Here is a 12,007-nt window from a genome sequence, read left to right as displayed (position 1 = left end):
TCTTTCCAATGCCCCAGGAGTGAAATTTCTCTTTTCCTGCTGGCCATTGGTCTGAAGATGTGCTGTGCTTCAACAGAGCTGCTGTGGAGAATCACTGCCACTGCTGGGTGACTTATCCCTTGTCCCTCTCCCCCAGCTGGTCTTTGGAAAGGTGGCTAATGAACAAGCAGCACTGGCTTTGTCAATACGTCTGTTTTCCTTTTTATTTTTCTAAGCAAGAAACCCCAGTGATTTGTTGACACAGAACAAGTAACAGCTCATTTGCAACTCCCCAAATGAAGCTAAATTATTCTGAATAAATTAAACATTGAAACAGCATTGGAGCAAGCCCAGTCTCCTGATGGAGTTTAGTCCTGCTTGGAAATGCAGATGTTCAGCCTAATGGGCTCCTCAAAGGTAACCAATGCCAGCCCCTACCACCCTCATCTGTGACACTTATCTAATTCCCTACCTGTAACACTTATCCAAGCCTATCCTCCTTTTTTAAATTTTTATTTTCCTGGCTTTTCCATGACTTACAAGCTATTATTTCCTGCTGGCAGTTGGATTGTCTGAGTATTTCCCAGGCAGGGCATGCTCACAGGTGGAATACCAGCAGTGGGTCTCACCACAGAGCAGCTCGGCCCTGGATTGATGAAAACAGACGAGCTCTTAAAATGAAGAGTCATTTGACATTGTGCAGTTAAAGAAAGTGTTCTCCCTTATAATAATTAATGATTCCTGAAGGCAGGAGGAGCAGGGCAGGGGCAGCCCAGGGTGCTGCTGGCCAGGGAGAGGAGAGGGCAGGGGAACACATCACTGGCTCCTCTCTGCAGGAAAAGCAGTGAATATCTGGGGGAAGGAAAGAAATGCTGCCCAACACTGAAGCAGAAATCTAGAGCCATTTTAGCAATCCCTAAGGAAATTTGTGATTTTGCCTCTGGTAGGAAGGATCACTGAGTAATACACAGCTGTCAGTGGATGCCAAGTGGCCAAATCTGGCAGCGGAGATGTGCTTAAATCAGAGCTGGATTTGCCTGCTTGTTCTGCTTTATTGCTGCCCTTCCCTGACTTTTCCCCCTGTGGAGGTTGTAATTTCTGTCAAAACGTAACTGCAGAGCTCTGCATTTTAATCCCATGTAATTACAGTCCCGGGGAACTCGGTCATCCCTGCGTCAGCCATCCTCCCTGTCCCCCCTATGCTGGCAGAAGCAGATTGAAGAGCTCTCACACAAGGTGGCTGCAAGGGGGGTCTTATTCTCCTCAGAGCCCTTCCTTGTCCCCCCTGCTGTCATTTTCAGAGCCCTGACTCGAGGTTTGCTGCCACAGCCACAACCTCCTGCCCAGCATCCCCTCCTGGGGCAGGGGGGACAGCAGAGCCACCCCAGTGCCGCCCCGAGAGCAGCTGTGACTCAGCCTGGCTTTCTGGGGCTCTGTGCTGGCAGCAGGATGAGCCACGGAGGCAGAGGCTCAGCTGGCAGGGATCAGCTGATGGCCTCAGCTGGGCTGATTCACGCTGGTGGAGGCTCCTACCCACAGCCATCCCACACACAAACACCATCCCACCATTCCTGAGAGACTGCTCAGGGCAATTGGGATGGACATAAATGGGGGGGAAAAAAGCAAAAAGTAAAAAAAAATTTTCCTGTTCCATTTAAAGATCTGGGAAAAACAGTTTTCTGTTCGTAGTTCTCAGTGTACCCCAGCAGGATGAATGGTGTCCTCCTTGTCCAGCACTGTGGTAAGTGTGGGCTTGCAGCAATTTTCTTCTTCTGTTCCTCTGTTCAAAATATCTTGCATTAGAGGAAGAAAATGTTCTCTCTAAAATTTATTTTCTTTATGAGAATTAAGGGTGAGGATGGCAGTCAGAATGCAGGGAAAACCAAGTAAAAAATAACATTTCCAGCAGCTGTTTTGTGGAAGATTCCTATTTTTATTTATTTTATCCGTTTGTTACTGTTGCTTTCCGATTCTTCCAATATGTTCAGTCCACACAATTCTCAATATTCCTTGCTCTTTCAGCTGGGTTCTGTGTTTTCCTCCCCATCCTCTAAATCTCATCAGTTTGCTGCATCCCCCGGATGATGCAGCTCAGAGTCAATAATCCTCTCCTGGAGAGATTGCCTCTGGCAGGCTGGAGACCCGACTGAACCAAAGACCCCTACAGGGTGCTGTGTTTTCCTCTGGGCTCACAGCACCTCCCTGTACAGGAGGTGGGGGTGACTCAGGAGGCAGCTCTCAGCTGAGCTATCACCAATTAAAAATGCTTTTTTTTTTGGTATTAATATAAAAGCAGAATTTCCTTGGCCTTTGTGTCGGGTTGGTTGTCAAATGTGCTGTTTGGTGCTGAAGGGAAGCAGTCTCAGTCCTGTTGCCCTCCTGAACTGAAAAACAAGAGATTCTTACATGAAGGAACTGCAAGGACAGAGTAGAACCATTGAAAAATATCAGTGTGGATACAACAGGTTGTAATTGTTGTGTAACGTGGGATTCAAAATATCTTCATATATATCTGCTACTAGTGGTGACTCTTGTCACCTATCTACCCCAAGAACTTTATTTAAAACCAAGTTATTACAGAACAGACTGCAAAAAGGGCACCTCTTTAAACCAAAATAGGTCAATTTGTCATTGTGATAAACATTCCTGTTTGGTTGTGTGGACAGTAGATGTGCACCAACCCAAACTTTTTCATAATAACAATACTAAAGATGGAAAAGAATGTTTTAGAAAAGATGAATTTCAGCTGTCACTCCAGTTTTGATTGAAGAGTTTTTGGGGTAGCCACAAAAGACCTTACAAAAGAATGTTGCAAGAACAACTGTTAGCTTTTTTGAGCAAGGACAAAAGTTTAAAATACACGGCAGAGAGTGAATAAAAACAAACCAAGAGTGGTCCTGCTGTAAAGGCTCCATTGCACACCAGAGAGAGCCCATGGCAAATGCAGCCCTTTGCTGGCAGAGTGCTCTTGCTGGGTCTGGAAATTCTTGTCCAAAGCTCAGAAAAATCAAGCAGCCCCTCTTGAGTTCCTTGACCTTGGGATTAGGCAGGACGTAAAATAAGAGGACATGGACAGCAAAAACTTGTTTCAAAACAAGTTATTCAAATTATGCTAAAATACAGGATTTAAAATATTAGTTCTGGCAGAGAGATTGCTGGAGTTTCGGTCAAGAGGAACAAATATTCAATAAATTAAAAAGTCAGGAGCTGGCTCTATAGCAATTGCTTTGTAAGCAAATGTTGGCTTTTGTGGTTGGTGTGGAATGTGCTGGGGAAGGGATCCAGCAGCGTTTTCAGGGCAGACATTGCCATCATCAAATCCATCTGAAGGATGGCTCAAATTTGCTCTTTTGTTGGCACTCAGGAACCTCACAAAGATTTACCAACTTTTTAAATAATTTCCTTTAGAGATGGGTGTTTTCCTGTAAGAAAGCTTTGGTTCATTTGTAAATGTAGGAGAAAAACTGAGCAGAGCCCCCTCCATGCCAGTCCAGCACCATCATGATCAAGAGTTAATTTGTATTTTAAAATTAAAGTCATGTCTAGTCCAAGAAGTGCATTTTATTTATTTCACTTTTTTTTCAATGCTGGAAATGCACATCTGCTTGATGCTGTCAAGACAAAGTCTAGAGTATATAGTAACATTTCTTTTGTTGTTTATCTGGTAAATCTGCAATACTGTTATTCACCATGGCTTTGTCTCCATAGGAAAAAGGAGACTATAGGCTACAAGAAGGAGCTGGCAAAGAGAAATCAGTTTTTGGCAGTGCAAATAATCCTTAATAGCAATGGGAGATCTATAAAATTTGAAAAATAAAAGATTGCTAGACAGTGGTAATTTCTTCTGTATGGAAGGGCGGTGTTGTTTTGGTTTTAAATCTCCTGCCAGTTTCAACAGTTCCAGAATATTGAACATTTTCTTTAATTTTCTGAAATCTAATGTTATTCCTGGTCTCCCACCTGAGTACCCAGTGGATGAGCTAAAAGGAAGCTCTAAACAGTGAGGCTGAGGTATATCCTAAAAATGTGTGAAATGTTTTTGGGCATGCAAACTCATGACCTGGATCTGGATGCATGTTTTCCTCAGCCGCATGGGAGGCTGATCCATGGGAGTCCTGTGATTCAGGTGGATTCAAGTTCAGCCAAACATTGGGCAGAAATGAAGGAAAGAGAAGCAATAAGTACAGACTGTAATGGAAAACAAAAGTAACCTCTGGGTTTGGGATTGTTTATTTAATTATCACATTGATTGATGAGTCTGATAAAGTGGAATTTTGACATCTGTGCTTGCTTTTTGCCCCCAAACTGAACATATCTGTTCCCTGCCTGCAGCTCCAGGGAGTTCCAGGCCCTTTCCAGTAGCCAAAGCAATCAGAGCTCTCATTGCATCAACATGAGCCAGGAACAAGGGGTTGGGCAAAACTTTGCCTTGGGGATGGCAGAACATTTCTGATTTGTGACCCTGGCCCCAGACCTTCAGGTCTGTGCCACCATCCCATAATGACCCAACTTCATTGTGAACTTTTCGCTTTGGAGATTTGGAGATGGACTCAGGAATGCTTGTGGATTGATACTAATACACTGAGGTCCTCTGCTCCTTAAAACAGCTACAAGAAAAACAAATTAGACATTAAAGGTTTTATTTCTCTTTTCAAATTATTGAAATGGCTTTGGAGTGGGAGGCATTAGTCTTACACTGCTGAGGAACATGGAATTTGATTAGTCCCCACTCTGCTTTTTTTATTTTTTCTTTGCTCAGGAAAGATCTATTTCTCTTGCAGAAACAATTTATTTGCAGTGTGTAATAGCAGAGCAGTGGGATGTGCTCTGTCCCCGTTTTCAGATTTTGTATTGTGGAGAACAACTTTGTTGGGTTTTTTTGTCTGGGTATTTAACCTTCACCTTCCCCTGTGATTTTGCCACCTGAACATTTCTCATTTTGGTGTTTTTCTGGTAATTTGATTGTCCCCACTCTGCCTTTTTTTTTTTTTTTCTTTGCTCAGAAAAGATCTATTTCTCATTTTGCACAGGCAGATAGTGATAGGACAAGGGGGAATGGTTTTAAAGTAAAAGAGGAGAGATTGAGATTAAATGTTAGGAAGGAATTCCTTATTCAGAGGGAGTGAGGCCCTGCAGAGGTTGCCCAGAGAAGCTTGGAGGGGCTGGGGAGACACTGGCATTTCCCATCTGCACAGCCTGCTGTGAATCCCCAAGAGGATTTACCCTGGTCCTTCCCAAAAGGTCAAGGCAAGACAAAGCCAACTTGGTGAGAGTCTGCTCTGTTTAACTGTGGGAGGATGTGAAGGAGAAGAGCTCGTCCATCACTGCTCTCCAGAGCAAAATATAATATACAGAATTTCTTCTGGAGATATTGCTAAGCTGAGAACCTATCACTCACCCACAGTCTCTCCCTGCAGTTATTTTTCTTCTATTGAGCGCACATAAAAAAAAGAAGAAAAATTTCTGTCTTGTCTAATGCAATTGCTTTACTTCCCATCCCTGTTCAGTCCTGTGCTCAAGGAGCCCCTCAGGCTGTCAGGGCTGGGCTCAGGGTCCCCTCTTTGGGTAGCACTGGGGATGGAGTCTCATCCATGAGCACAGGTTTGGAACAGGAGGGCTGGGTGATGCCTCTCCAGGGTGACTTTGAGTGAAATCTCTCTGTGCTTCTCACCATCTCCATAGGAGTTACTAAATGCAGAAGGACTGTAGGGCAGAGGAAACCAGGAAATGCTTACGGACATTGAACTTTGGCTGGAAGCAAGGTAGGGGCTATTTGCAGATGGGAAGCTATCAGTGATATCTGAGTGCTGGAGAGCAGCACAGGACTGGCAGATGGCAGAAGCCATTTTACAGAACACTTTGCTGTCCTAATCACTCTCTTTGCAGTCTATTGGATTCTGGTCAGAGACACCTTTGGGGCATGGACTTAAATCTCTGAAATAATAATATAAATTTAGTGATAGTAATAGCATTGTCAGAAATAGCCAATACTTTCTTTCTGAGCTGGAATGGAATATTTGAATATTTGAATATTTTTAGGACTGCCTTGCTGTTTTCTCCTGGAGTTATGTTTTTTTCCTGACAGTGCAGTAGTTTACTTTCTTTATTTTTCTTTCCCTATTTTACATTGTAAAAGACCCGACTGATGTAAATTCAGAATATCCCAGGCCTTGCAAGCTCTGCCTGCAGCAGCCCCACCTGGTGCACACACAAAGCTGTTGTTGAGTGCTTGTAACAACACCATGCTGTGCTAGGGTTGTTCTGGAGGTTGGTAAAGTAACCCTGAGATTCTGTGAGAGGAATGAAGAACTCCAAAGCACTTAAAATAGGTAAAGGAGGAGAGAATGAACCTTTCCCTCATAGCTAACAACCTCGGTATGTGGTCAGGAATTATTACTTGTGGTTTGCCCAGCCCACTCTTCCATAATTATTTTTTTCCCTTTAAGTTTGTAAAGAGCTGGGTGTGGATGAGATTCTCATTTTCATGCTGAAGTTGCAGCACACGCTGTGTGATCCCGTGGTGGTGTCTGGGGGCGAGGGACTGAACTGCTTCTCTTCATGCCACAGAGCTGCTGGGAGGGTGGGGAAACAGCATGTCAGCCTTGGTAAATTGGGGTCTTGGGTCCCTCCTTGTCCCAGACTGCCCTGGATGTTTCCCTGCCTCCATCCTTTGTGCTGTTGGCCTCCTTTTACCTTCTCCTTTGCCAGCCCTCCCGGTCCCTGTGGGATGTGCAGCGCAGTGCCACGCACAGGGCACGTCCCACGGGCTGTGTGGGAGGGCACTGAGCACATGTGAGCCATGGATGAGCATTCAGTGCATCTGCACACAGCTCCCAACTCCTCTGCTCTGGCTGCTGCAGCGCTTCCAGGTTCAATATCTTTGGGAGCCGGGAAACAGCTCAGTATCCAAGAAAAATCCAATTGACTGTACAATAGCCTGGAAATTGTTCTTTGATCAAGCAGCACTTTCATATCACCATAAACAGTGTAGGAACACAAACTAGGTTACAGGATGGCTTTTTTTTTTTTTTTCCATTGTTCCATTTAATTTGATAGCCTTTCCTTGGGTATGCAAAAGGCTTCCTGCCTCTCTCTCCCTGACCGTGAAACACAGATGGTGCAGCACCGCCTGTACTATACAGACAATAAAAGGTATTTAATTTTTTTTTAAAATGCATTTCAAGCAATGGAGAAGAAAAAGCATCCTCAGAGGTTTTGAGACATCCTTTAGCTTAAAGCTTGGCCTGAGGAAGGGAAGGACTGGACAGAGGGGATGAGCACCAGAGGAACGGTACTAAATGGAGATTACAGTGCAAAACTCAGCTCAGGTTCCATGTTTAGGGTTTCCCTTGGCTTTGTTGTGAGATCTGTGAAGAAAGCAGACACTGGAGCAAGCACAAAACCTTTGAAGTAATTTACTTCAATGAAGAGTGCTCCCTTGAAGGTGCCCTTGAGGGATGGTGGCTCCTGAGCCACGAGCACTGAGCTGGGGGTGAGCCCAAACATCCCCCTGGCCCTGGCTGTCCTTCCCCTCCCTTCAGAGCAGGTTCTCTCTGTTCAGACTCCAATATAAATTTCCACTGCAGCACAAGCAATACAAAGCCATATTAAGGAAATTGAGTATGGCATTAGTCATTCCCTAGGCAAGAGCCCTGCCTGAGGAGGAGGAAAAAGCAGAGTAAGGCATCACACCATGGTTTCTGTGCAGTGCCAAGGCAGCCACAGCCCAGACCTCCCTCACTGCTGCTCAGGGGCAGCAATATGTTCAGTACTGAGCATATTTCACAACATTGGTCTGTCAATAGTGTCAATTCATCCTGTTCTCTTGATAATTCCTCTCACTCTCATCCATGAGGGATTAAGGGGAGAAATACAGTAATGCAGCGGATTGTACAAGGATTATCCAGGTTTTCCTATCAGCTGTATCAGGAAAGCATTTTAACTGGGAAACTGCAAGTTCAAGCTTCCAAGATTAATCCAAAGAGTGTCATGTTTTGCTAAACTCAGGAGCCTTGGTTCAGTTTTACATTTGTATTCACTGATAGCTTCTGTGATAAAGGACAGTGCAAACCCAGCAACAAGTGCTGACCCAGGCTGGAGTTTGAGGCTACATTTGTGCTCATGTTCAAGGACTCTGGGGTCTCATTTCTTAGTGCAGGAGGTCAGTCCTTGATACCATTCAGCTTTTAGAGATGTCCATGGCACTCCCCAGGCACGGTGCAGATGGGATGAGATGGGATCATGGTGCACCAGGATGGGTCAATGCTCCCCACAGACAAATTTCACAAAACTTTTTGTTCTGCAGATTGGGAGAGTGAAGCATTATGGACACAGATCATCCTGTGCCAGCTGGCCAGTATCTGAGAGAATGCTCCCAAAGCTATTTAATTTATTAGCAGAGAGGTAGGCTGATAGAATTGATGGTTTTATTTCTGGGACTGAAGCTTCTTTCAAGATTTGGTCATTTGAAGGTGATGAATCTTTGCCTCAGTAAAGACTTCTGGATTTGACCCAAAGTAAATTAGTTCAGAAGAGTCAAAAAGCCAAGGAAAAAAAAAAAAGCTGAGAGAGGGCCCCATACAAACCAAAAGTTGTGCAGGAAGAGTTATGAAGGCAACTTTTTTATTGTGCTGTTCTTTTGGTGTTCCAGGGAATTCTTTAGGCAAATACCGTGGGAATAAAGGAAATATTTTTGCCAACAGAGAATCCTCAGATAGTCTCAAAAGGGCAACTCTGCTAGTAAATTTGTTGAGGGTTTGTTCTGCCTTGTGCAGAAACTGCTGACTGTTATGCACAGTGCCTAAACTTGATTACTTCATGTCTTGCAACTCTAATCACCTCTGAGTGTTAACGTATGCGAATTAGGGAAAGGATTAAAATTATTCTTGGAAGTAAAATGTGTTCTTTCTGATGAAGCATAAAATTAGTTGTCTCTTGGGGAAGGCCCAGTTGAACTATTGTTTACAAGGGTTTCTTTCAGAATTGGGGCATTCATTGCTTCGGTTCAGATTTAATTTAAAAATATAAAGGAAAATATGCTTCCTATGTTCAGGACCACAGTGTAATGTTTGTTGTAAGTGATGTTGCTTTCTGCAAGACAACACCAAGTTATCCCAGGGTTTCCTTTCCACTTACAATGGATGATTCTTTCCAGGTAGGAAATGTCTTCCCCCATGAGGGAAGATGAGAAAATGCATGATTTGAAAATTTGATTTTAAACAAGACAGTTGTTGTCCAGGCAGTCTGGAGGAAAGCAGGAACACACACAAACCAGGGGCATGAGAAGCAGGATCACAGGAACAGACTGGCTGTGCCCAAGGGAAAAGCCAAGGCAGAGTAAGAAATCACTGTTTTAACCCCCCTGCCTCTGCTGTGTTTGTGTGGATAAATGAGTCAGGCTTTGGATGGAAGAGATTGTATGTTGTCACTCTGTTTTCTGAAATTAGAAAATCCATAGGGAAGAATCAAAGCCAGTAAATGATCCTTAGGAAGATGCCTGCTTCATTTCATTCAAATGACCTTCACATCAGATTTTACCAGCTGGGCCATGACCACAACAATCAATTGAAAGCTGAGTCACAGGTACTTGAATCACTCCATGAGTCATGTCTGACCCAAGATATTTCTGTGAACATCCCTGGGGTTCCTGAACAGACATCTGGGGCAGGGGAGCTGCATTGTCCTCACAAAGTGCTTCCACCCCTTGCTGGCTGAGCCTCAGACAAGGCAGGAACCCTTCAGGCAGCCACATCTTGGCTTGTTATGATGTGAAGCCACCCTGAAGCCGCTGGAATTGGCTGTGTTAGATTTATGGCTGGACTCTGTGACCCTAGAATTCCAGCCCAGGGGATTCTATGGGTCTACATCACTCTGCCCATGCAGATATTAATCTGGGGACAGGGCTGGGGCAAACTGACGTCCAAACTCCACCTAGGCAGTGGTAAAGCACTGCTGAAGGACCACCAGAGTACAGGCACCTGCCCTTCCAAATCCTCTGACAATGGCACAATTTACAGCTGCTGTTCCCAGCTGATCTCACTTGTGATCCACAGCAGCTCTGTTTATTCCTGCTCTTGTATCTGTGCCATGGCTCAGTGGGCAGTGATTAGGTGTAGCCTGGCAAGAGTGTGTGCCAGCAGCATTAGTGGCTGCTGCTTGGCTACAGCAGGGAATGGAGAGTGCTCACAGTGGGGTTTGAAACCTTATACTAAAATTTAATGTCTAGAAAATAAGTGGTTTGCAATTTTAATCCAAATGAGTCCAAGCAGGTGATGTTTGTGCTGTAAAGATTGGTAAGGCTGAGGCCTCAGGTAGATGAGTGCTTTAGGGACAGCTAGAAATATTGGTGCTGGTAAATTTACCATCCAGAGCAGAGACCTTCACTTCTGTGAGTGGCTCTGTGAGCATCCTTCACTCATACTGTAGGAATGGGTCATCTTATTTTTGTGATAACGTCAGGTTGGAGCTCCTGGGCATTTGTGTAACGCTGCTGTAAGAGAGTGAAAAGCTGTGAGAGCGTCCTCAGAGGATTTATGGATGACCCCCAGGTCTTAGGGCAGTGAGGAACCGAACATGCCTGGCATCTTCATTGTCCTCCAAAAGCAGCATCACGTCCCTTTCTGTCCATCTAGAAATCTTTCATGAGTTCAGGTGGTCATCTGAGCCCATGGGCTGCCATGTGAGCCATTTGCTTTGGTGTTTGATTTACTCTGCAGCTCAGGAATAGGTGATTCACCACAAAGAGTTCAGTCAGTGAAACCCAAGGCCCTTGCAAGGAGCTGCCAGCAGCCCACTGGGTTACTCTGCAGTGTTGGCATCATTAATTCTCCATGGTAGCACCAAAATCTGCTCCAAATAACCCCAGATCAACATTTTTCCCAGATTAGTGAAGGGTGTTGGCTGGGCTTACATCTTTGCTTTATGGGCACTGTCCTGTCTTCCAGTTCTTTGTGGTTTTTTAATCAAGAATTAACCAGATTATTCAAAGATGGGAGGAGACTTGCCAGGCATAACAGTATTGGTTTAATTTCCTTCTGTGTAATCCCTTCTGTACTCATTTTCCATTGAAAATTATTTCCATTTCATCTTCCTGAAAACAAATATATCTTTCTGAAGCCATGCCAGGACAATTAAAAGAACACTGCAAGGCCACAATGATGTCACATATGGGCTTCATGTGCCATTTGAAATGGAAATATCTGAGACAGCATTAGGTTGGCTTTCCAGGGGCTAAATTGGATTTCCAGGGGCTAAACTGCACTTCCAGGGCCTGATGTAGTTCCAGGTACAATTTACTTCTGCCTGTCATCAGAGCAGTCAGGTTTTAATTGCAGTTCTGTGTCATGCAAAGCTGGACATGGTGTGTAGCATCGAATAATGGAACTCAGCTCTTCTTTTGTAACTTAATTTAAAAAGTTCCTGGTTATAATGTCTGGCAAAGAAGCTTGAAATGTGACTCAGTGTGGTGGGTCTGTGGGGATTGTGGGGACTGCAAATCTCACTTCTGAGAGGGAGAGCTGCTCTGCTCATCCCCATGAGAGGCTGTGATGAGACTCAGCGATAACGATGAGGACACCCTTGGGCATTTAAATGACTTTTTGCCTTCATCCACCACTGGTCTGTGCAGAGGTGGCTGCTGGGAGGAGTTGAGGCTTCCCAAGGGTTAGACAGCATGCACTAAATTCCTGCTGAAGCTCTCAAAGTGGGCATGGAGAAGGCTGCGAGTCTGAACTGCCTCTGCTGTTAAAGCTGAAGTTGCCTCCTACATGGAGTGATTTAAGTCCTCACTCCTCCAGACTTCAGCTGTGGAGTAAATAAGTGGTGTAGCTCAGCTCACAGCGAAGAACAACATTGAATTTAATACTCCCAATACTTTCAAACAAGAAAACTTTCCACAGCAGCCACTCATACTGTACATTAATTAGAAACAAAGATCTTGAAATACGCCGATGACAGATTTAATTCAAGAGGGAGTTTCTGCAGTTCAGTTTACTGGAAGCCATGCAAATACACTGTGCTGTGGGCTGTA

The sequence above is a fragment of the Melozone crissalis genome, unplaced genomic scaffold, assembly GCF_028551555.1.
Source record: "Melozone crissalis strain CALT ecotype California unplaced genomic scaffold, PUWL_Pcris_2 ptg000034l_1, whole genome shotgun sequence".
NCBI classification, from domain to species: domain Eukaryota; kingdom Metazoa; phylum Chordata; class Aves; order Passeriformes; family Passerellidae; genus Melozone; species Melozone crissalis.
The sequence above is the reverse complement of the archived record's forward strand: the minus strand, read 5'-3'. Positions refer to the sequence as shown.